This window comes from Parus major, chromosome 3 (genome assembly GCF_001522545.3).
Source record: "Parus major isolate Abel chromosome 3, Parus_major1.1, whole genome shotgun sequence".
Lineage (NCBI taxonomy): Eukaryota > Metazoa > Chordata > Aves > Passeriformes > Paridae > Parus > Parus major.
Window position 1 is genome coordinate 1,968,666 of NC_031770.1, and position 22,952 is coordinate 1,991,617.

A 22,952-nucleotide genomic window follows, 5' to 3' on the forward strand; every position below is an offset into this window, starting at 1 on the left:
TGACTGAAGCTCTGAGCTGCTTGGGCTTACAGGCACGAGCCCTTGGAAATGTTTCCTGCTTGCCTGAGAAATTAGCTGCACGCTGTGCATTTTTCTTCATTTCCTTGCCAGGTGTCTTTAAAAACTCCCAGCAACATGAAGTCGCTTCTCTGTTTTCTTCTAAACGAGGAATAGCTGTGGGTAATTGTGCAGGGGGTTGTGACCAGGTGCAAATCGTTTATTCCTCAGCTGTGCCGTGATCTGTGCTGGTTCTTTCTTCCTGCCCTCCTCACAGAGCAGTCTTGAGGTGAGGACAGGAGAACGTGGAGCTTCTGGAATCTTCTTGTTCAGGTAAGGGGTGCTGGTGGGGCTGAGGGAGGCTGGCAGTGTCCTACAGTGTGTTGGTGGCCGTGTGTGTCACCACATCCCTGCCCCGGGGTGGGCTTGTGTGGGCTGGGGGACGGGGCTGCCTCTTGCTGCAGAGCACAGAACTTCCACTAAATTTTCTGGAGAAAAGAGATACTTAGTACAATAAATATCTTTAAGCTAATAAATCCCATGGGAACTCTTTAAAATGCACCTTCCTAAGAGGAGAAAGCAGGCAGTGTGGAGAAGGGGGTCAGTGCTCTTGGGAGGGTCTGTAGCCTGCTGAAATGCTTCTGTGCTAATGAATAAAAATTTCTGTAGTGCTTGGGGACCTTCAGCTCCTCTGTCATGCTCCCTGCCCCTGTGGTTAAGCTGTTTTTCAGTGGAATGTGACTGTGCCAAGCCTTGTGGACTCTTTGTGCAGTTACTTTTAGCAGAGTTCTGCTTTGGTTGGAGATTTGCACGTGTTGTTACGGAGCCTTTCCCAGGATCTGAATGAGCTATAAATTCACTGTGTGAGTGAATTTTAAATAGCACTTGTGTAGTGGATGTATGGAGTGGATTTTACCTTCTGTACTGCAGAAAAGCTGCTTTGCTGAAGGGTTAGAAGGTAAAGAATGGCACTTTGTTTTCAGCAAGTGAGTGGTTTCAGCAGAGCCTGTTCCCCAAAGGCTGCAGTTGATGGACATGTTTATGAACGTGGCATGAAGCCAGAGTGCCCTTTTTAATGTTTTGATCAGAGCCAGCCCAAACAGCTTCTGTGGCCTGGGGACAGTGCCTGGCCCTGCACTCCTTTGTGCTACCCAAACCTCTCAAACACCAAATTCCCCCCAGGCTCTCTGTGTTGCCTCCCCAACAAGTACCAGCACTGGTTTGTTTAATTCCCCAAGTGTTTTTGAAATAAGTCCCAGGGTGGTTTGAATTCTTTATACTGATCTCACCACTTTGATGCAGAAGAAAATGCCGGAGCCTTTTTTTTCCCCCTTCCACTTTTAAGTGGAAAAAAGTCTTGATGAGACTGTCTTTCATTTTGAGCAGAATGGGCCAGCAAATGCAGCTGCTGGGTATGGAATACCAAGATCTCCATCTCCACACTTGTGTTTTCCAGGCTCAGGTGAACCAGCCATGAGTGTCCCCAAAGCAGCACCAAACTGCAACTCTGGTCATCCAAGATCCCAAGGTAAGAACAGCTGACTGGATAGCAGCTCTGCCTGGAAGGAGTAAACAGAGGCTCTGTATTAATTAATCAAGCAGCAAACAGGGATTTTCTAGGCTGCTTTGTGGTCATGGTGCTCTCTAGCACGTGCAGTTGGGCCCAGGAGTGGATTGTGACGTGGTGTTTGCCAGAGCTGGCAGCTCAGGACTGATGTGTGCAATACCAGGAGTGAAGGGGAACTGCCAAAGGAGGAATGAGCAAATAATTTTGCTTGGAATTATTCTTTTCTTAAGGAAAAAGCTCCTTCCCCTCCTGCTTGGTGGCTCCAGACTCCTCCTGTTTGTTTTTTTAATCCCAGAAATAGCATGGCATGGTTGAGATTTTCAATGGGTGGCAGGTCAGAGGAGGGGAAGGCTTAGCAAGACTATGTGGGATTGGTGAGGATCAAGCAACACAGAGATGGTAGTGTGAAGGAAAATGAACTTTTGAATACTCTTACAGAAATAAAAATATGAGTGTGTTTTAAAAGCTTAAGATAACAGACCAGAGACCCAAAACTTACTTGAATCTTTCTTTAGTAAGAAAGATCAGACAGTTCTGTGTGAGTAATTAAAAAAATGAGAAATATCGATGGGGATGATGAGAAATAAGTGAAGCCACAGTGTCCTGTGATATATTGATATGAGGGCTTTGCTGGAATCAGGCTCTGGGGAGCTCCAGCCTAGTCCAAGAATTAGTGGCTCTCCAGCTTGTGGGGAGGACCCCAGGGACTGCATCACATGCTTCTGTCTGAAACAGCTTCCTAAACACCTTGTTCAGAAAGAACTACCAAAATTCTAACACTGAATTATTTTGAATTCAAAATTATATTTGAATGTGTTTGTTAGAACATGCTAATTACTCTTCTCTTGAATAAGAACTTGTTACAGTGATCTCTTCAAAGCACTGGCTGTGGCTCTGAAGTTTGAAGTTTCTTTGGATTTTTTTTTTCCCCCCATTACTGTGTATAAGTTGAAGAAGATTTAAGAAAATATTTGTTAAGTCTGCAGATAAAAAAAAGTAAAGTTAAAAAATAACGCTAGGAGCCCATTGCCAGCTTCTGGAAAGGAAGAGGACAAAGGGAAGAGGGATGGGGACCTGGCCTGCCAGGCTGCTGCAGGTGAATCTCGTGCTGTGTTTAGGTGGGACAATCTATTTGCAGTGAGCTCACCTGTGTGTGGCACACACTGAGAGAGAGGTGTTTTAATTCTTTATCAGGTGATTTCATTTTTGTTTTTATCATCATTCTTGGTAAATGCCAGGGGCTGGGGTTGGCCTGATAGCAATGGTGCTCCCAGGTCTGAACACCTCCACTGTGGAGCAGGAGGTTTGATGGTGCATTTGGGGCATTTTTTTCAGGAAGCTTGGAAAGTCCCTGGGGTGATACAGGGCCATCCTGGCTCTGGCCAGTGTGCTGAGCTCTATTAAATGCTGATGTGTAAAGGTCAGGGTGAAAGGAAAACGTTTTCCTGGGTTTGGAGGTGGCATTTCCAAATAGGATCCGGTTTGTTGTCAGATCAGTGGGAGTTGGCCTGAGCATCAATCAATGGTGTGGGGCTATTGAGGTGCTCTGTTTTCACAGGCATTAGCCTTAATAAGAGAGGAAATACACAATCTAAAAATACAGTATTTTCCTCCCCCTGCTGAAGGGGAAGTCCAAGCTGCTGCATGCTCCCATTTAGGAAGGCCCAGAGCCCACCCTACCCAACCTTGAGAATCCCAGGAAAAGCACACCATGAAACATGGAAATGTTTCCATGGGAACTGTTCCTCTACTCCTGCTAATAAAACAGACCTATAACACCAGTGACAACAGGTCCCAGTTTCTGCACCAAACTACAAACGGTGAATGCTACAAAGGGAGCTGGTAAAGAGCAGAAGTGTAAATCAACAGCACTGCTAAATTAGGTACATACATGCCTCTCTGTGAGAAAGCACAAGCAGATAAACAAAGCCCTTGGGGGAAAAAAAAAAAAAAGATAAGATCGTTTTAATTACAGCACATCCAGCCAACCTAAACCCCATGGATTGTGTGAAATCAGGTTTGTTCCTCTGATCCACAGCAGGAAACCCTGTAGCAGATCAAATGTGTTCAGGGAGGCTGTCCTGCTAATTACTGCTCCTAGCTGAGCCAAAGCAAACTATTTAGACAAAGGAGAGAATTCACTTTTTATTTAGTGTTAATTATGAAATAGCATGTCTTGATGGGCTTCACAATAACACTACATTTCCTGGGGGTGGGAAAAAAAGCAGTTCTAATCCTGTGAAATAATTGGAGAATTAGCCATTGCTTCAGGCTGGAGCCCCAACATGTGCATGCAATTAGGTGCAAGATGAGTGATGTCATGAATAAGGCCTTTTCTTCAATCACAACAAATGATGAAAATAATTTTAAAGCCTTCCTTATGAGCATTCTTGTATGTTCTGATGTTAAAACAGTGTGGGGTTTTTTTCCTTGGCTTTTTGGCATAATTTTCACACTTCCTTTTGGTTTTTATTTTTAAGCCTGTTGTGGCTGTTTTGCAGCATCTCTTTGGCTTCTCACTAGAGATCTCAGAGTTTTGCACTGAGTATTTTGGGGGTTGGATGTGCTACTTGGGTAATCTCACTTTATGCTGCTAAACATGGACTGGAGATTTTAATTTTCTAAACTAAAACCTGTTCCTGTACGTGTGGATTGTCTTGGAGCAACTTATCCATGTTTGTAACCATGGACAAACAAAGCCAAAGAGGCAGGGAAGAAGTTGACAGAATGGAAACTGCAGGAATATCCATACAGAGCATCCATAATCCTTATGTGCTTATGTTAAGTAATAACTTCACTGTGTCCAGGAAAATGTTTCTGTGAGCACTGATGGAAAACTGAGCTGGATGGGAAGGCAGGTATGTGCCAGCAGAGAGCAATAAACATGCTGCTCTAAAGGCACTTTGGGGACATTTTCAGGTGTAAAAAGGAGCGGTTGGTTAAAAAAATACAAATAAATGAAGAATAGACAGCTTGAGGCTTTCCCAGCTGCTTCCCTCGGCTCTTTTGAAGCTGCCTTCTTTTTTCTCAGAGGATAGTTCCAAGTGACAGTGGGCTTGACTTTCCCCTGCTAACATCCCTACTTGAGCAGGGAAAAGGAACAATGGAGAGAAGAGGCAGCCAGTGATTAGTGCCCAGACTAGCGCTGATAAGGTTTTATCTTGGATCTCGATTAATGAATCGCTGCTGAGGTCTCAGTCGGAAATGTCCTCGCCTAATTGAGGAAGGCACCGAGGGCTTTGGTCCTGCTTTGTCCCAGGATCCACTTGCAGGGACCGGGGCAGGGTTTTTTAGGGTGTTTCTGTCCCCTCAGCTCCCTGGGGCTGGTTGTTACAGTGGCGTTTTTCACATGATGCAGCCGGGATGGCGGGAGCAGCACCCCCCTCAGAGCCCCTCGGAGCCCTTCGTGCTTCCTCACGGCCCCTCGGAGCCTCATCTCCCCTCACAGCTCTCTCTCCCCTCACAACTCCTCTTTCCCCCTCACGGCACCATCTTCCCTCACAACTCCCCTCACAGCCCCATCTCCCCCTCACAACTCCTCGTTCCCCCCTCATGACACCATCTTCCCTCACAATTCCCCTCATAACTCCTCTCTCTCCCCTCACAGCTCCATCTCTGCCATCTTCCCTCACAACTCCCCTGTGTCTCCCCTCACAGCTCCCCTCATAACTACCCCTTGTCTCCTCACAGCCCATTTTCCCCTCAAGGCCTCATTCTCTCCTCAGCTCCCCTCTCGCTCCCATTTCCCCTCACAACTCTTCTCTTTCTCCTCACAGCTCCATTTTTCCCTCACAGCCCCATCTCTGCCATTTTCCCTCGTGGCCCCATTCTTCCCTCACAACTCTCTCCCCTCACACACCTGTCTCCGCCATCTCCCCTCACAACTCCCCTCTCTCTCCCCTCATAAATCCTCTCTTTCTCTTTCCTCACAGCTCCCTTTTTTCCCCTCATGGCCCCATTCTCCCCTCACAACTCCCTTCTCTGTCTTCACAGCCCCATCCCTGCCATTTTCCCTCACGGCCCCATTCTCCCCTCACAACTCCTCTCTCTGTCTCCTCAGTTCCGTTGTTCCCTCACAGCCCCATCTCCGCCATCTTCCCTCATGGCCCCACTCTCCCCTCACAGCGTCGCCAGGACCAGGCTTCACCCCCAGCACAGGTACTTGCTGTAAATACAGAAAATACTGATTTGGGAGAGTCTAGAGGGGGGAAAAAGAAAAAAAAATGGAATTTGGAGATTTCTAGTCCTTTGTGTCATAGAGGGAGAGAACTTTTCTTAGGCTGGATGGAATCTACATAAATAATTTGTGCCTCCACCTGTGCCTGTGGGTAACTCGGGAGCTGTTCATGTCACACTCTGAGGAAAACTTTCTGAATGCATGTTATAAAAAACGTGTTTTAAGTCATATTTGCTGCATTTTAGTTTTCTATCATCATAGAAAATATACAAACAGTCCATAAATCAGAACAATTGCAAGAGGGAAAGATGTTTAGTCTAATTACCCTGTGCTATTTGCTTGGCTGGGAAGGCAATATAAGGCAGACTGTTTTCTTCTTCTCTAGGAGTAATTAAATATGCTCCCAAAAAGGTTTTGGGCTAAACTGCCTATTAACCACATTTCTAGTTGCTATTTCATGTCTTACTAGCCTCAGCATTCCAGTGGCCTGAACAACAGGAGCTGAAATTATATAAATTAAGGGATAGTATTAGAAGAGAGCTGTGTAACCAAAGTAACTCTCAGATGTGTCCTGTGAGTTTTCATTCTTTTCAAATACATAAAGATGTCTAAAAGGCAGCAAAAATGACTGCAGTGCTGAATTATAACTGCACACAAACCCAAGTTTTTATTCTGTTTTCAATTACTTGAGTGATCTGTACAATATTCCAACCTACCAGAAAACTAATGCTGGTTTACCAGACATTCACTTAAAAAAAGGCCCAAATCCCTTCATGCTTGTATTGCTGCTTCACAGACCCTGTTAACTGGGATTTCATGGGTATAAATTACTGGAAAATTACCTCAAAATGATGCATTTTCTATTCTTGTTTTGGTGTGTCTGTTGTGATTTCCTGAGGAGTGGATAAATTATGTGGAAATTGTCGCAAATTAAAAAGGTTTAAAAATCAATTTCGCCTTGCAAGTTGGTAGAGAGGGGAAACTGTGTACGGGGTTTACTCTGGGTTTGTGGAGCCTGGGCCTGAAAAGCAGGCTTATGTTATTTGGTCTTAGCATGGTGTTTATGTTGGTATGTGGTTTTATTTGCTGTGGTACTACCGGAAGGCACCTGGGAATGCTTGGTGGTCTTTGCTTGGGAACACTGCACAGAAAAATCCTGCTGTTTGAGCTCTGCTCCTGAGGGAAGGTCTCTCCAATCTGCTGCTGACTTCAGCCCTAGTCCCTCAAATAATTTCAGAAAAGAAAGATTGTGTAGATCCCTAACAGCCTCATTAACGCCATTCTTAAAAACACATTTTCCCTCAATTTTAAACCTTCCAACAGGTGTCTGTTTGGGTTTATTTACATCGATGCGAAACATTTATTGACATGAAGGAATGCCTTTATCTCCTTGAGAGACAGGTTTGGTTTGTACATATTCCTGCTGTGCACAGGAACATTTGCTGCTGATTAGAGGGGTACAGCTCTGCTTGCAAAGCAAAGTGCTTGCGTGAGCAGATTCCCTTTGCCTTCTGGTTTCTCTTCCCAACTGGAGTTTTCCAGGTGCAAAATGGTCTTCACTCAGAGAAAAGACCATCTGGGTTTTGTCGATGCTCAGAGGAGTAAAACTTCATGGCTGAGAGCTGATTTCAGTTCTTCTCCTTTCCTGCCTTGGGTCTGGAGTTGGTTTTGTGGCTGTGCCAGGCAAGTTGGCAGAGGCTGCTGGGCCTTGTGGAGTCATGCTGGGCTGTGGCTGGAGCAGCTCCCCACTCCTTTTATCCCGTAGGAGTGTTTGTTTTGTGTAGGAATGTCAGTGTGTCAGAGAAACGGCATTTCTCCTGCAGACAGTGACAATAAACATTGCCTTGTGCGATACTTTTGCTCCAAGTCCAGCATTCCATTTCTCAGCCTCTGCTGTCGGTATGGCCCAAAGCAAAGCCGTGGATGAGGGAGAGAAATAATGCACAAAGGAGAATTCTCTGAGTGCCTTTGCTGTTGTGGGTGCTGTGAACCTCCCTGGGACGTGTTGCAGAGGTGGTTTTGATCATTCTGGGCAGTGCAGACCTCCAAACCTCAACGTTTGTGTGTGTGTGTGTGTGTGTGTGTCTCCCTCCTGGCAACCAAAAGAGGTTTCCCGTTTGTTGGCAGGGAATGAGCAATTGCTGAAGTGTAACACCTCCGTAGTGGCATCCAGGAGATTTTGGTCTGTCACGCAGAGCACCAGTACAAAAATGTTTTCTGTGCTTTTGCCACATCCAATAATTTGCCTGGTGAATGGGGGAGCTGCTTTATTTTGGGCTGTAAATGTGGCCTGATTCTCTGAACCTCCCACTGCCGAACATGAGCTCTCCTCTGAAGGGGAGCAGTGCAGCGGGTGCGGTGCAGGACTGGCACAGCAACCACGAGCAGCCATTTCCAAAGGACCTGAGCAGCACTTCCAGGAGCAGCTCCCGGATGGCAGGAGGAACAAGGAGGCCCCAGGCTGTCTGCACATGGTAGGTGACAAATTTCCTCCCTACTGATATGCTTTAAAGATATATATATATGTGTGTGTGTGTTTTAATTTTCAAGAATGCTGGTTTTTATCTGGTGGTTTGTGCTGTATATCAGCTGTTTGTGCAAATAGATTTTTACCTACTCCAATAATTGCCATCAATTTTACCCTGGCAAAGGGCTTAATAAATTGCAGGTGACTGGAATGAAGAGGAAAGCGTAACCTTTAACCAGAGCATAAGGGAATAATGGATGTGGAATTGTTTTTTGTTTTCCTCTGTAATGAATGTACAATATTTTTCTCCATTACTAGCTGTTGGCTGTGGAAGTGAAAATGTAGAGGCTGGGGAGGCAAGGCCATAGAAATGAGGAAATACTAGTACATAAACCCATTTTCACTAAAATATTACACTTGTCTAGAAAAGTAACACTGTGTGTTAGTAGTGGTAGCAGAGTGATGGTTTGCCATCAACCCTCATAATTTATGCCATGCAGAGCGTTGCCTGTGGACGAAGGGCTTGATAGATTCTCTCAGCCATCCTGGTGTAGCAGGAATCAAGGTTTTGTGTTTCACTCTAAACTCAGTGAATCAAGGAAGAGAAGCCAGAAAGCGGATTTAATGATTAATTTGCTGGGTGTGCACGTTATTACTGCTGCAAATCTGTATGGCTTAGTCCACCTGAGGATTGTGTGGTCTCCAAGTGACTAACAACGTGTGCCAAGTAGGGCAAGAAATCGCTGACCAGTGGCTTAGCCTGAAGCCTGTGCTGCATGGCCATTTAGAGCTGATGATGCAGCCACAGGTTGTTAAACAATTTTTAAGTGAGCCTATCTTCAAAGCTTGTAAAACCAACATGTTTAATGTAGGGAAACACAGATCAATGGTAAATTTTGTGCAGCGGCTCAGCTGTATTGATTGCAAGGTTCAAAGACTTTCAGTATGGCCCTATTAAACACCTATAATGTTAGGGTTGAAATGACTCTTGGTAAACGCTAACAAGGTTGAGAAGAATTCCTGCTTTCCAATAATCTGCTGCTTTCCGGCCAGCAGGGAGGGGTGGGAGCTGTTCGGTCTCACCCAGTTGCTCCTGGGTCAGCCGGGCTGGAAAGAAAGGGAGCTCCAAAGGCAGCACTGTGGCTGCTGAGTGTGCAGGTGCGGGAGCCCTCCCTCAGCACTCCCCTGTGCACCTCTTGTCCCCCGAGGGGATTTCGGCTGTTGGACAGGGCTGAAGCTGGGCCAAGTGAGGCAGCCAGGGAGCAGTCTGGCCCCTCCGTGCCTGGGGCGCTGTGGGTGGATGTGCTCGGTGGCTCCGGGCACGGCCCTGCTGGAGTCTGTGTCTGCCACAGCAGCTGTTTGGCAAAGCAGCTGACAGTGTAATTTAGCTGTACTTGCCTTTGGCACTCTAAAAACTGGATCCTGGCTCCAGCCCGGTCCCCTGGTGAGAGGTCTGTAATTTGTAACCACTCAAGGATGCCGGCGGCTTTCCCTCCGCTCCACGGGTACACGCCGGACTCTGCAGGCTCGGCTGAGCCGTGCCCCCTCCTGCCCAGCAGCGGGATGGGATGATGTATGGCAAAAATCAAATCGATACAGATCAACTGAAGGACTTTTATCCTGCCTTGTAATAACTCCTTATCTCTCCATCCCCCCTATACGTTACAGTGCGGTGTCACGGAACGCTGCTCGCTCGCAAATCAGTGTCCCCATGCAGTGTAGTGGCTATCGGTGTGTACACACACACACACACACACACACACACCAGGAGTGCGCCCCTTGCTGTGAGAGCGGGGATGTGCGTGAAACAATCCCAGGCGGTTTTCAGTGTGAGTACAGCAAGGCTGGGACTTGGGGAAGGAAGAGTCTGGGTGTTGTGTTTGACCCTGGCAGAGCCTGCTCCGGGTCGGGTGACGTCCCGCACTTCACACCTGGGTAGGAAGGGATGTTCTTCTGTAAAACAGCAGCTCCCTCTCCTGCATCTGTTCTGACAACAGCAATTAGAAACATAGCAGCACACCAGGGAACCGCTAAATATAGAATGGCCTGAAGGGATGAGCTTATGTTTCCTGGGTTTTTTTGTGTGATTCCCCACCCCTACCTGCCTTGTGGATGGTGCAGGAGAATTTAAAGGTCAGGTGAACAAACTACCTCGGGAAGAGGAAAAGGGATCCCTACTTCTGCCACTGTGGTACAAAGAATAGGAGTAAGGAAATTCCATTGGGAAATAAAGGACCATTAACTCAAAATGAGATTTGGCCAGCCTGTGGTGGGTAAAGCTCCTGCCAGTTCTGGGCTAAGGAGGAGGAAGCAATGCTGAACCAAGGGAGTGTGGGGGCTTGAGCACAGCAGGATGCTGGTCCTGCACTGGAGCTCTGAGAAGAGAGGCTTTGCTGAGTCCCAGCCCTGACCTGGCTGGGCCCCCAGTGCTGTGGGACATCATAGCTCCTCTACAAGAAATCCTGCCTTTGGGGAATTCTTTCCCCATAGGAAATGCAGAAAGAGCAAGCTCTTTAATTCCTGGATGTCTTCATTCAGGATAAGTTGTTGTTATTGCTGCAATAACAGAAATTTTGCTCATGCATAATATGTTATTTATTTAATGAAGGCTGAATGAAAGAACTCCCTCACTCCCTGTCTGTGGTGTGCAAATGTCTAGGGAGGGTTTGGTGCTTGCTTCAACAGCTCACGCTCCTAAAGACTTGACATCTTGTTTATGTTGCCTAAATAGATACATGCTATTTCCGGGAGCTGGTGTTGGGCTTTTATGACAGTCTTCATACACAGTTTCATTTTTAGAGTAGGAGAGGTCACAATGTTTTGCCGACTCAAAATACCTGACACTGACAAGAGGAAGCAAATTTCATTAAATAAAAAAGGGGTCAGCACTGCACAGGCTGATTATTTATAAATAGTGCTGCCAGTCAATACCTGATGGTTTATTGAACTTAATGAAACTCCTGTAGCCAAATGTGTATTTTAAGAAGGCAGTTGACCTTGGGCATCTCTCCTGCTGGGGGGATGCTGTCTGCTGTGTCAGTGGTTCAAAATCAATAACCTCCAGCGCTGTCCCGTTGAGAGCTGGTGTACTTTAGGGCGATATTGTAAAATGTGACAATATTCTGCTGATGAATGACTTGATACCCTTATCCCTGTGGGGAAGGGTGGGCAGGGTTATGTGGTGACTCTAAAAATGCTCTGATAGTGAATGAAGAAAAATTCTGCTGGGGATGCCACTTGATCCATTGAGCCCTTGGAACTGCTGCCCTTGTGTCAACCTTTACCAACGCTGTCCACAGGGGTCTGAGTGAGACCTGTTTGCTGTTGTGATTCACAAATTTCATGAGATTTGTTAGGGCTGTGGCTATTCTGTTTTTAATCGTGGTAGCAGGGTGATAGCCCCACATGCAGAAATTATGCTCATCTTGTACATAAAAAAATCAGTGCCCAAGCCTCATTTTAGGGGCTGGCTGGATGTTTTAGGCTGTTGCCTATAAGTAGTTTAAGGGTGAGAATCAGGAAGGTAGAAGAGCTGCCTGATGCCAGAGTAAATGGGGATAAACTGGCAGTGGCTGCACTTACTGTATCAGTTGGAAGAGAATCCCAAGCTAGAAAAATTGTCTGCCTGTAAAGGCCAAAGCCAAAAAAGTTGAAGTTCCTTTTAGGTACTTAAAGGGATGTACATTGGTGGACAGATGGGTTTGTTGCCTCGCAAAGGGCTTTTTAAATTACTTAAGGCTCCAGGCTAACTGAGATGCTGCACATAGAGGAGCTTCCATGCACAGCATCAGTTGGAGGTTGTTGGCACTACTGATGGACGAGGCTGAGCTTGGATTTTCTGGGTTTGGAACTGGGGTGTAGAACAAAGTTGAGGTACTCTATAAACTTAGTATGAAATATTTTGACAAATCTACTTGTGCCAAACCTGTGTTGGAAGATGTGTAGCCTTTCACAAGGATAATTCTGCAATACTGTTACTTCCCTGTAAACAATCATGGCTCCAAAGCTCTGGCTGTGGAAATGCTTGTCTCTCTTTCTCAACAGGAAGAGAAGCAATAAATGCAAGTGTACACATAGATGTGTAATTGCAATATTCCAAAATAACTTTTTTAATAACATCTTTTAAATACTTTATGTATTAAAGAGCTCAGCAGGTCTCTTCTTAATATACAGTGTGATTAATTCAAATGAGAAAAAACAGTCATGCAGACAGGCTTTTCAGCTAATGAACAGGATGCATAAAATATGCTCTGCCTCACTAAGGTATTATTGTCATCTGACATTTTTGGAAACTCCCATGGAATTTATTTTACATTAGCTTCTGGTAGTACTGATGGAGTGGGTGAATTACTGCCTCTTTGTGTTGAGACTTGAGCTAATCCTCTGTGCAGGTTTTTGGAAGTTTCTTTTGCACGGTTTTGAGTTAGGCACCTGGTTAAGAGAGCTGCATGCAGGAAAGTTTATTCCAGCAGCACAGACAGAAGAGACACATTGCTGTGGGGTAAGGCAGTAGACCTGTAAGTCCTATTTTTTGTGCTAGTAAGAGTTTGAAGTTTGTTGCCTGTTTTAGTCCCTTGCACATTATCTGTGTAATGTTTTTAAATATGTTAAATATGGGTCTTGACCAATGGGGCTAGCTGCCAAACCTGAATGGATCTCAATGATATCTTCCAGGTGGGAAGGGATCGGGACTTAGTGATGATCAATAGCTATGTTCTGGTCGAGGCTGGGGGTGTCTCTAAACAGCCAGCCCAGGACATTGCTGTGTGTGCAATGCTGTGTGCTTTGCTCTTTCAAAGCAAAATGTGCCTGAATGAAGGGGAATCAAGGCTCTTTAACGTGTGCTTAAAGAAATTTAAGTAATTTCTTGGAAAATATGGTTCTAGCCCAGACTGACTATTTCCCAGGACTTGGGTATGGGGTCAGAACCAGTGTCCCTCATCTCTTTCAGACATTTGATATGAGTAAATGCAGTGCTGTGCTGCAATAACAGTTTGCAGGCTATACTTAATATATGTAAAAACGCAACTTCCTCCCCCCCAGCCTGAGCAATAAACATTTTTGGGGAAATATCTTGAAGGAAAAAAGCCCTTAATAAAGCCTAGTTGATAGTTCTTCTTCAGTGAGCTTTGATGTTGTTTACATGTGTCTGTCTTAGACCATGTGCAGAGCATCTCCCAGTATTCTCTGCTTGAAATTATTAGTAAACTAATCTAGCAGGGAGTCCTTCATTTCCCTTGCTCAATCAAAAAGCAGATTTTGCTCTCTAGCTTCTAAAGTCTTCTTATTACAGAAGAGATTTTCTACCCTGAAAGAAAACAGGCAGAAGAAAACAGAAGAGGAGTTGCTAAAGAGATAAATGACAGACTCAGCCTTAAACCCTGAACTTGCAATTTATTTGCAGAAAATGTTCAGGGAGTGCAAAGACAGGACATCTGTTTCATGTTATTCCCAAAGCAACCTGCTTATTCAGCTGCAGACATCCCCACCTGCTCCTCTAATGAGCTCAGATCTCACAATATTCCATGTTCCTTCCTTTGAACCTGGGCAGAGCTGTCTGAAGCAGGGGAGCACTTCCTAAAATTCAGCTTAGAGAGAACCCTCTGCATATGTGCTGTTGGAGTCTCCCTGACTCCCACACTCCTGGAGTTGTGATGGCTAAATTAGGCATTAGTGTACATGCTCCTGATGTAGAATGTTGTGTGTAAAACTATAGAGAAGTTTTGGGGTTTGGGCTCTGGCCTTGAAGACAGAATTTTTCAGTGTGATCCTTTACTAATGCACTGCTGGCATTTGACATTTACCATTGACTGCTTATGCAAACTAGGGAGTAGCAGAAAGATACTGATTTCTATTTTTTTTCCCTCCCTGTACTTTAATTTTACAAAGTAAATATCAGAAAGAACTGATTTGCAGGTGCTTTTTAGCATGGTGAGCATAACGCTTGGGGAATGCAGCTGAAATCCTCGGCCAAGGCTGCAGAGTCACTGTGTTTCAAAATGCATTTGACTTTGGTGGAAGTTCTGGACTAAGAGCTCACAGCCTGCAGAGGTGCCCGCAGCAGTGGGAAAAGTGCTCCAAAATGGTGCAGTCATCTGCTCAGGCAGCCTCCTTTGGGAGGAAGGGAATACCCTTGAAACTTCCCAGAAGTGGCAGATCCTGGTCTGAGTGCCCTGCTCTGAAGGTGTCCATGGCAGCGTGGTGCCTGCCTTACTTTGGAGGTTGGGGATTGAAAGTGGTGCTCCATTGTACCTGCACATTCTCAGCTGACTTCTTGTGACCTGCACAGAGCAGAGGAAATGGGGCAGCAGATGAGACAAAGAATGGCTTGTATAGGCTCCCAGGGAAAGAGTCCTTCTTGGGCAGAAGCATCCCTGGGAGCCTTGCTGTGTGTCCTTCCTTACACTGTGCTATTTTTGCCCTTCCTGCAGCCATTGTCAGACACAGATCCCCTCATTCCAGAAGGACCTTTGGTGTCTGTCTTGTGCTAAACATTGTCATTAATGAGCCATTTACTTGGTGTGATGCCTCTTGCCTTTTATCAGCCACTGTTTCCTGGGCTGGTCTTGGCAAGAGATCAGTCTGATGGATTCCCAGGAGGGCTCTGGGAAGGATCCATTAGGATGGGAGCAGCAGCTAAAGGAAAAGGAGTGGGAAACTGCCTTCCACTGGCACCTGCCAGTAAATATTCTCCAATAATTTCAAGAACTTGATGGACTCTGTGCACCAAACCTTCCAGCAGCAAATGTGTTCTGCCCAAAAGCCATAGGCTATGGATATGTGTGGGGAACTGTGGAACAGCTCAAAGCGAGGAGGTTCAGGAACATGTGGATGGATTCAGGCACAGACCAGAAAGACAATTTCTGGAACTGAAAATCACTGCTCAGTACCATCCCAAATATCACTGCCTATGAAGGAGACAGATTTATTCTCCTGATCAAATAATCTTCCTGTTTTTGCCATCTTGAGCAAAGATGCTTGTTTGTTGGTTTTTCATTTCCCACTAATTTTTCAGAGGATCAGGGTAAATATCAACAGTGCTTTTTCAGTGCCAACAGAATCCTAGATACGAGACTGGGATGTGCTGTGGTACTGGTAGCAGCCAGTTCTGGGTGTGGCAGCTGGGGGTACCAGAACTGCTTTAGCAGCTTTTTTTGTGCTTCTGCTCTGTGCCAGGAGCTCTGTGTCAGGCTAGTGACCTCCTGCCACATGCCAAAAACAAGTGGCAGTGAGACCATGAGCCATAGGATCTTCTCTGGTGTGAAATCCGAAAGCTCTGGCAGGGAGTAGAGGATTTTCAGAAAGCTTCCACGTTGGTGTGGGTTGAAGGAGTCTGTGGGATTCTCTGTAACAGGAAATTGTGTCTGCATGTTGGACCTGACTGGATGGAACTCTGTAGCAGTGGCAGATTGAAGGATGTGTGAAAAAATTATGATCTGCAAAAAGCAACTAAAAATTGCATATAATGAAATGGGATCTGCAAGTATTTCAATACAGCACAGCAAGGGAATCATCTTTATCATAGCAGTGATAGGTCCTCTCTGCTGCTGTCTCCCAGGAGCAGCAGATCCAGAGAACAACTGTGGCTTCCTCTGTTGGAGTGAGCAAATTGCCCTTTTCTCCACCAGAAAAGTAACTGGCAGTGCCATTTGCTATTTGCACAGAGCCCAGCACTTGGACTGTCTCTAACTGCAGCCTTTCCATTTGTAAAAAAACATCTCATGCTAATTAGTTTTATTGGGTTTGGCCAGCTGCCAGGTGAAAAGCTGGATAACACAGTATTGGCATGGTGCTCCGCAGGTCCAGACATGCTCCATTTCCAGTAGCTTTTGGAGTCTTTAGTGACTTGTACTGTGCAGTTATTGCATATCCTGAATCAGCAGAGGCAGCATAGTACAGAGCTAAGTGCCTTTTGCAATGCCCAGAGTTAAAATTTATGGTATTTGAGTTGCTATATGTGTAGAATTAAGTATAATGATTTTCTCTTTGTAAATGGGGTGGATTTTTCCTATTATTGGCAGTTAGGCTTGCTGGGGCAGAAAAATAGATGACAGCATGGAGTTACAACAGGTTGTAAACTCAGTTTAGCATCAACTATATATAATTATACTTAAGAAATGACAATAATAGCTGAAAACTATGGCATGATAGAAAAAAATGTGAATCTTCCCTGGAAGAATGCCTTTGCTATTTGTAGCCAATTTCACATGCTTAGTAACTTAGTTCTACATTGATTTCTGTAATTGGTACCGTAGCTCACAAGGTGGCATTTAGCACATTAAATGGAGTAAAGGGGAGTAGTGGCCCCTCAGAGGGCACTCAGGGCTCTGATAACTCTTCACGGGGACCATGAGAAGTGGGAGGCTGTTACAAAAAAATTCTGCACACCATCAAAACTCACCCCTTTCTTCCCACAAAAGGCCAAAGCACAAATACTTGTGGAACTTGGGGCTGGGCCTTGGACCAGGGACTGGACATTCTGCAAGGGGACATCCTTAGGGAGCTGCTGATCCCTGCTGTGTGCATTGCACCTTTCCCAGACCCACTACTGCAGTTTTTCTGGTAGTGACTGAAAAATTAAATATGCACAGCAGATGTGAGACGCACTGGAACGGTGATCCGAGTGGGGGGAAGCACCAAAGAAAGATGAACAGCAAACTAATAGAGTTGGATGTGACTGAGATTTTGTTCTTCTTTCTGGATGACCAAACAGTTTATTCACACCTGATTTAGAAATTAAAATTTAGAGAGGACATCTTCAAAAAACCACAGTCCACGGTGGCTTGGGAATTTGTTCCCTTGTGTTGCTGGCGAGCTTCAGCTGTAAATGTGACACCAATTCTGGTGTGTGGCTGCAGGAGCTCAGGGTCACAGCTGCAGGTTCAGTGTGTCCTGCACCTCACAGGCAGCACCCAGCACACACCAGCCAGGCATGGCACCTGCAGGAGACCAGCTCCTGCCTGTTTAACCACGGGACACGCTCTCAAATTCTGTCCTGGTTAAAACCATTGATTACATCTTTACCCTTATCTCAACCAGGCAATGGATTTGTCTCCATCTAAGTCTTCCTTTAGGAACAACTGAGTTCTTGATACCTCAGCAGGCTGTATGCAGATATCAGCTTTGTTTAAGCACTGTGCTAACTGACTGTAAGGGGCTGATTTTATTCCTGTAATATTCATATTAATAACAATAACTTTTGGGAAACCCATTAAAAGTCTGTGATGGTAATTTAAAATAAAGGTCATATGCGCCATTCCCCATTCCATATGATCAATTTAGTAACTTTTGATGGGTACATTAAAGGATGCTGTCATCCCTGGGCAGATCACAGAATCAAAATAGCTTCCTATTTCATTCAGAGTGTAACACCTGCAATGAAATGATCTTCTGGCTAAAACAGGTGTTTCCAGCAGAGGGAAGGTTTGCTGTTTAAACTGCATCCAGCCAATACTGTGGGGTGTCTGCCAGTAGACAGCAACCCATAATCTATATATAAATTAAACAAAACCCCTTCATGATAAGAATATTATTAAAGCTGCAAAGTCAGACACTTGGAGGTGAAGAAATGCCAGCATCAAAGTTCCCTGGGTGACCTCAGTTTGTCCTCTCCTTTGGTCGTGCACATGCATAATGATGCAGTTTATAATTATACAGCCAAAAGTTACTCCTTTTTTTAATGCCATATCTCCATCTTCAGCACCTGCAATGCCCTTACTGCTGGGGCCTTGGCTCTGGATTGTTGTCCCCTAAACCGAAAAGGTGACTATGGAACACCAGGCTTTGTGCTCTGCAGGTGAACAGGTTGGGCTGTTGTCCTGTGGATTCTGCTGGATTTTAAGCCAGCATTGCCATGTTGTGGATGAGAGTGTGAGAATGGGGTTCCACACCTGCACAGGTGCTGTCAGAAATGGGCTGTGGGCTTTGCATACAATGCCATGAGGAAAAATGATGCTGGAAATCTTTGAGGAGTTTCTGCTGGTATTCTGTGGCTCTGTGTCTGGGAGCATATGTGTGCCTGGTGAGCCCTGGTGGGATTTTAAGCTCATTTGAAAATAGAGCTTATGCTTTATAAGGCATTGTGTTTCCTGGGGAATTTGGAACATTGTTCTGGCAAGAACAAAGAGGACAAGTTTCTCCAGTCTTCTGCTCCAGTATTTTAAACTTGTCTCTGTGTACTTCTGATCCTAGGTACATGAAAGATTATTTAAAAACAGAAAAAAATATAGCAGGAGTATATTGTGATGATTTGTGCACAAACAGTGGTATTTGCAGCTTTCAGAATGAGCTAATGGGGTAAGATTTCATACCTCCTTTCACAGACTTAGCAGCACTGCAGCTGCAGGGTCTGATGGTGGCTGCAGATCTCACTGGCCACTTTAGCAGAACCTTCCCTCCCTGCTCTGCTGTTTTTGTGCCCAAATCCCTGGCAAGGCATGGAGAGCTCTTGCCATGGCTGGAAGCAGCTCAGCCTCCAGATCTGAGTGTGTGTAAGGGGCTGTGTCTGCCACCTGAGGTACCTCAGCTGGCTTTAACTTGCTCCTGAGCTCTTGGCTGTGTGTGAAGCCTCTGCCAGCAGTGCCTTTCATTTCTGAGTAAATGAAACTGGGACTGGTCTATGTGAGTCTGCTGTGCTCCAGCCAGAGCTTCCAGCAGTGCTGAGGGCATGAGATCAGCTACAGATCAAGGCTGTGCTGTGTCCTCAGCTTATCTTTTCCATCTGAATTGTCTCCCTTTTTGTTTTGTGTCCTCTCCTCTCCCTGTTAGATCTGAGGGTTGACTTTGTAACACTCTCTGTGCTGTTGGGGGCATGGGGTGTCCCTGTGACACAGGGACCGGTGTCTGCAAGGGCTTTGTGATCTCTCTGAAATCATAGCACAATATAGATATTGAAACAAGAGAACTCAGGCACAGAAAATGATCAGGAAATCAGGTTTTCTATATTAACTCTTCATCTGCCATGACTCACACATTGTCTGTGCACAGTTGTCTCTTGTTTTGAATTTGTTGTCAGCAAAAAGGGGAAAAGTCCTCAGTTTTATTCAGCATGGGTTTTTTTTGATAGAGCTGTTAGAGATGATAAATCAAGTTTAAATTTCTAGAACAAATGTGTAGATTTATATATGAAAAGTTCAATTGTTTTCTTTTTAAATAGAAGTTTTTGTTTAGTACTTGAGTTTACTCTTGCTTCAGAAGGCAGAGGAAATCCTGGTATAGAGCCAGAGACAGGGAGTCATAACAGAAGTTAAACTGAAATTAGACATGAAAGATTTTTTATTTTTTTTTTAAATCTTTTGTCTCTGGAGCCTGAGAGAATGGTGCCTCTATAGTGAAGGCATCACAGAAAGGGAAATTCAGCCTCATTGGAAAATATTTAATTCCTCTGAGACAGAAGGGAGAGTCTGAGCAGAAATATTTTTTAAGAGTGTCAAGTCTGTCTCTCTGTGATCAGACTGTGCAAACCCAGCACTTCTAGTTTGGTTTGGGGGTTACTCTGCAGTTATGAGCCTCTGGCAACAGCTGCCCCAAATATCAGCAGACATTCCAGCAAATCCCTCAAAGACATAGGGAAAAAGAGAAATTTTATTCACAAGTTTATGCCTTGAATAGTCCACATACAACAAATTTAGCAAGGTTGCATCCTGGCATTTGAAGTTCACAGGAACTTCGAATTTTTGAAGTTTTCAGAAATGGAGTAAAATTGTGAGGGTTTGCAGATCAAAGCGAGTGGCACTCACCTCCTGGGGCAGGCTCAGGGTCTGCTCTCTCTGGAAGCTTTCCTCGGCTCTTAGTGGATCTGTGTGAATTATCCTTCAACTGTGTTCCTGTAAAGGAAATATCATTCCCAGAGGCAGGATCAAGCTGCTAAAGGTTGTTCAAAGAAAAAATAGCAGCGGTTTTATTTACAGAGACAAACCTTAGCCCATGAGGTCCGTAACATCAGCCTGCCTTTATCCCTGTGGTACCAGCTCGGAGCAGGGATGTGCAGGTGGGATGGGGAAGGACTTGGGCTGTGTGTTCACACTGTGTTTGCTGTTATTCCCTTTGGGTTTGCTCACAGAGGGCTGTAATCTTGTAAGCCTCTGTTTCAGATGGGAATCTAAAATATGGAAGGACATGCCTAAATTGCAGAGATGTGAAAATTCACATGGAGCTTTGCTTCTCCAAACTCCAGTGCTGTGAAACTCAGCAGAAAAGTGCTTATATATGTGGTGTAAGCGAAAGCCACATCACACTGACTCCTGGTGTAGTCCCTCAAAGACAAGGAATATATGCAAGTCACACTTGCAGCTAAAGAACATCCTTATATCCTTGCACAGGAGTTTATCACCTTCCCAAGCTCATAATGTTGATTTTTTTTTTTATTTTTTTTTTTTCTGGCTTGAGCTAGTGACTGAAGCTCATGTGCTTGCAGAGGACCAGCTTGCTGTCATCTCGTTGGCATTCTGGTTTGCCGCTTGCAATTAAATCTAAATGTTTCTACGTGCCTTCCCCAAAAGACGAGACCCCGCTTGCAATGAGCTTCCCTGTGACAGGGATCCAGCTTCCCACTGTGCTCGCTCCGTCTGACCTTTGGAGCACGGAAGGTTGAGATGCACCAGCCTGCGGGGACCGGCGCGATGTCTCTTAATTGTGCTCTGTAATCAGCGGCTCGTTTGCATCCCTCCGCAATGACACAGCTTTGTCCTCCAGCTGAGGGCACCACGGGAGGCCTCTCTGCAGGCAAAGGCACGAAGGAAGATCAAGTGTTCCCGGCAGCTCTGCTTCGATGCTGGGAGGCTCCTTGGAGCTGCGAGAGCGACCTCAGCGTGTGTTTTATATGGGGTGTTGATTGGTTAGGGAAGCATAAAATACTGCCTAAACCCACGCTCTCTTGGGAAGCTTCCATTACCCAGGGCAAAATGGGACCCAAAGCGCTGGGATCCTAAAAAGTATCAATTCCCTTAAAAAGATGTGTGTGTGACCTTGGATTAATCCAAAGTCAGGAGAAATAAGTCCTGCTCAGTGTTTCATGAGAGTTTTCAGGCTCGTAGAAAGGGACCTGTGATAGACAGCACAATAAACTCTGCCGGGGTTAAACCGGGTGAAGCAGGGGAAACCTTCATTGCATCATCAGGGGTCAAGGAGCTGCAAAGTTGTTCCACTTTTCCAAAAAAAGGAAGAGTGAAGGACCCGTACTTTGGTTTTGTTTTGGATTAGTAAAAGTCTGTGTATAAGCTCTGTATAGAAGTGGAGGCACTTCAGAGTTTTGCACAAACATCTCCACCCAAGCAGCAGTAAAAATGGGCTGTTGAAGAAATGGTGACCACTGGGGATGGTCCAGGAGAGATGTGACTTTGCTTCTTTAAGGTGTCCATGGTTCAGGTGCTGATCTGCCTGGAGAGCTGGAAATGTAAGGGCAGAAATGGCAAAATAACCCCGGCCTGGAACCAAAGCACCGTGTGCTCAGAACTTGGTTGAACAAGACACTCTCTGACCGTGAAATCAACTTTTGGGAAGGCTGAAGTAGATAAGCTTAGCCCTGAAGCTGCTTCAGCCTGTGCAGGAGGTGAGCCTACAGTGTAGGCAGCTCTCTGAGTCCTTCCTGGAATATTTACCTTCTGGGATCCTTTCAGGAGAATTAGCCTTTCTCACATAAAACAATCATTCCCTGCTTTGATGGACTGTCCTGAAATACAATCTGCATAAATGGAACTGCTACAACCCTGTCCAGGTTGAAACACACAATGTTGTAGGAAGAAATAGCTGTGTTTTCCTTCAAGGGAAAATTTCTTCAAGTCTTGACAGCTTTTGAAAAAAAAGATGGTGTATGTGGAGTGCAAGTCTTTGATGGGGAAGTGAAACAGTGAAATAAAAAAGAATTATAGCTCAGTTGTTTCACTTTTTAAAGGTGAGGTCTTAAATTTCTAAAGTGGCCATCCAGATGCTAAAAGGCATAACTTTTACAATTTATTACAGCACATTTTCTCCTTTATGTCCTATAAACCACAGTAGATGTTCTTGACCATACACCTCTGTCATAGTGTGTGATACATACCTGAAATGTATTCAGTCCCTCCAGCCAGGGGACACAGGGCTGTCTTTGCTGTGGCCTGTTCTACTGGTCCTGTGATGAAGTTGGAATGAACTTTAAAATCTCAAGGGTAGTGATGCCAAACCAGCAAAATGGTAAAAAGATCATGTAATCCATGTTCTCCTGCATGGACTGGGCTCTAGAGTAGGCCTGGCCTCTCATGGGGTTGTGCAGGTCTGTGCTGAATATGAAGTTTTTGTACTTTTTATCCTTTCCTGCAGGGGAAACTGCATCTTGATGTTGGAGAGAGTGAGCCTTAGAAACCCAAGGAGGACAAATGCAAATAAAGAAGTCATGAGTGCTTCTCTGCCTGGGAGGGAAGACGGGGGTGAGCTGGGAAAGCAGACTGGGAGGTGCAGGTTTCAGAGCCAGGATGGGTGCAGCCCAGGCAGGGGTTGGCAGCTGCCAGTGTTTGCTGTCCTCGTGGTGAAAAGTGACCAAATTGTGAGAAGGGGGTGGTTCTGTGCATGTCCTGCTCAAGGCAGGTGTATCTTGCTGTGCTTTTGGTAGCAGCCAGCATTTTTAATAATCTGCTGTGCATGTATGGCCTTGCATTTCAAGGGAATCAAATAAATCTGAGTCAATTGCCTTCAGAGTGCTGCAAGGAAGTCAGTGGTTGGACAGAGCTCAGCACAGGCTGCTCTGGGACATCAGAAATAAGCTTTTACAA

General features: G+C 45.3%; 1 long non-coding RNA gene across 1 annotated transcript; it reads left to right on the top strand.

Annotated features, from left to right (window-relative positions):
- Window positions 1-170: 170 nt before the first annotated feature.
- Window positions 171-22,451, top strand: LOC117244112. The gene is made up of 3 exons (XR_004496587.1): window positions 171-330; window positions 1,454-1,525; window positions 20,600-22,451. It is a non-coding gene; the product is annotated as an uncharacterized LOC117244112 (long non-coding RNA).
- Window positions 22,452-22,952: the final 501 nt, after the last annotated feature.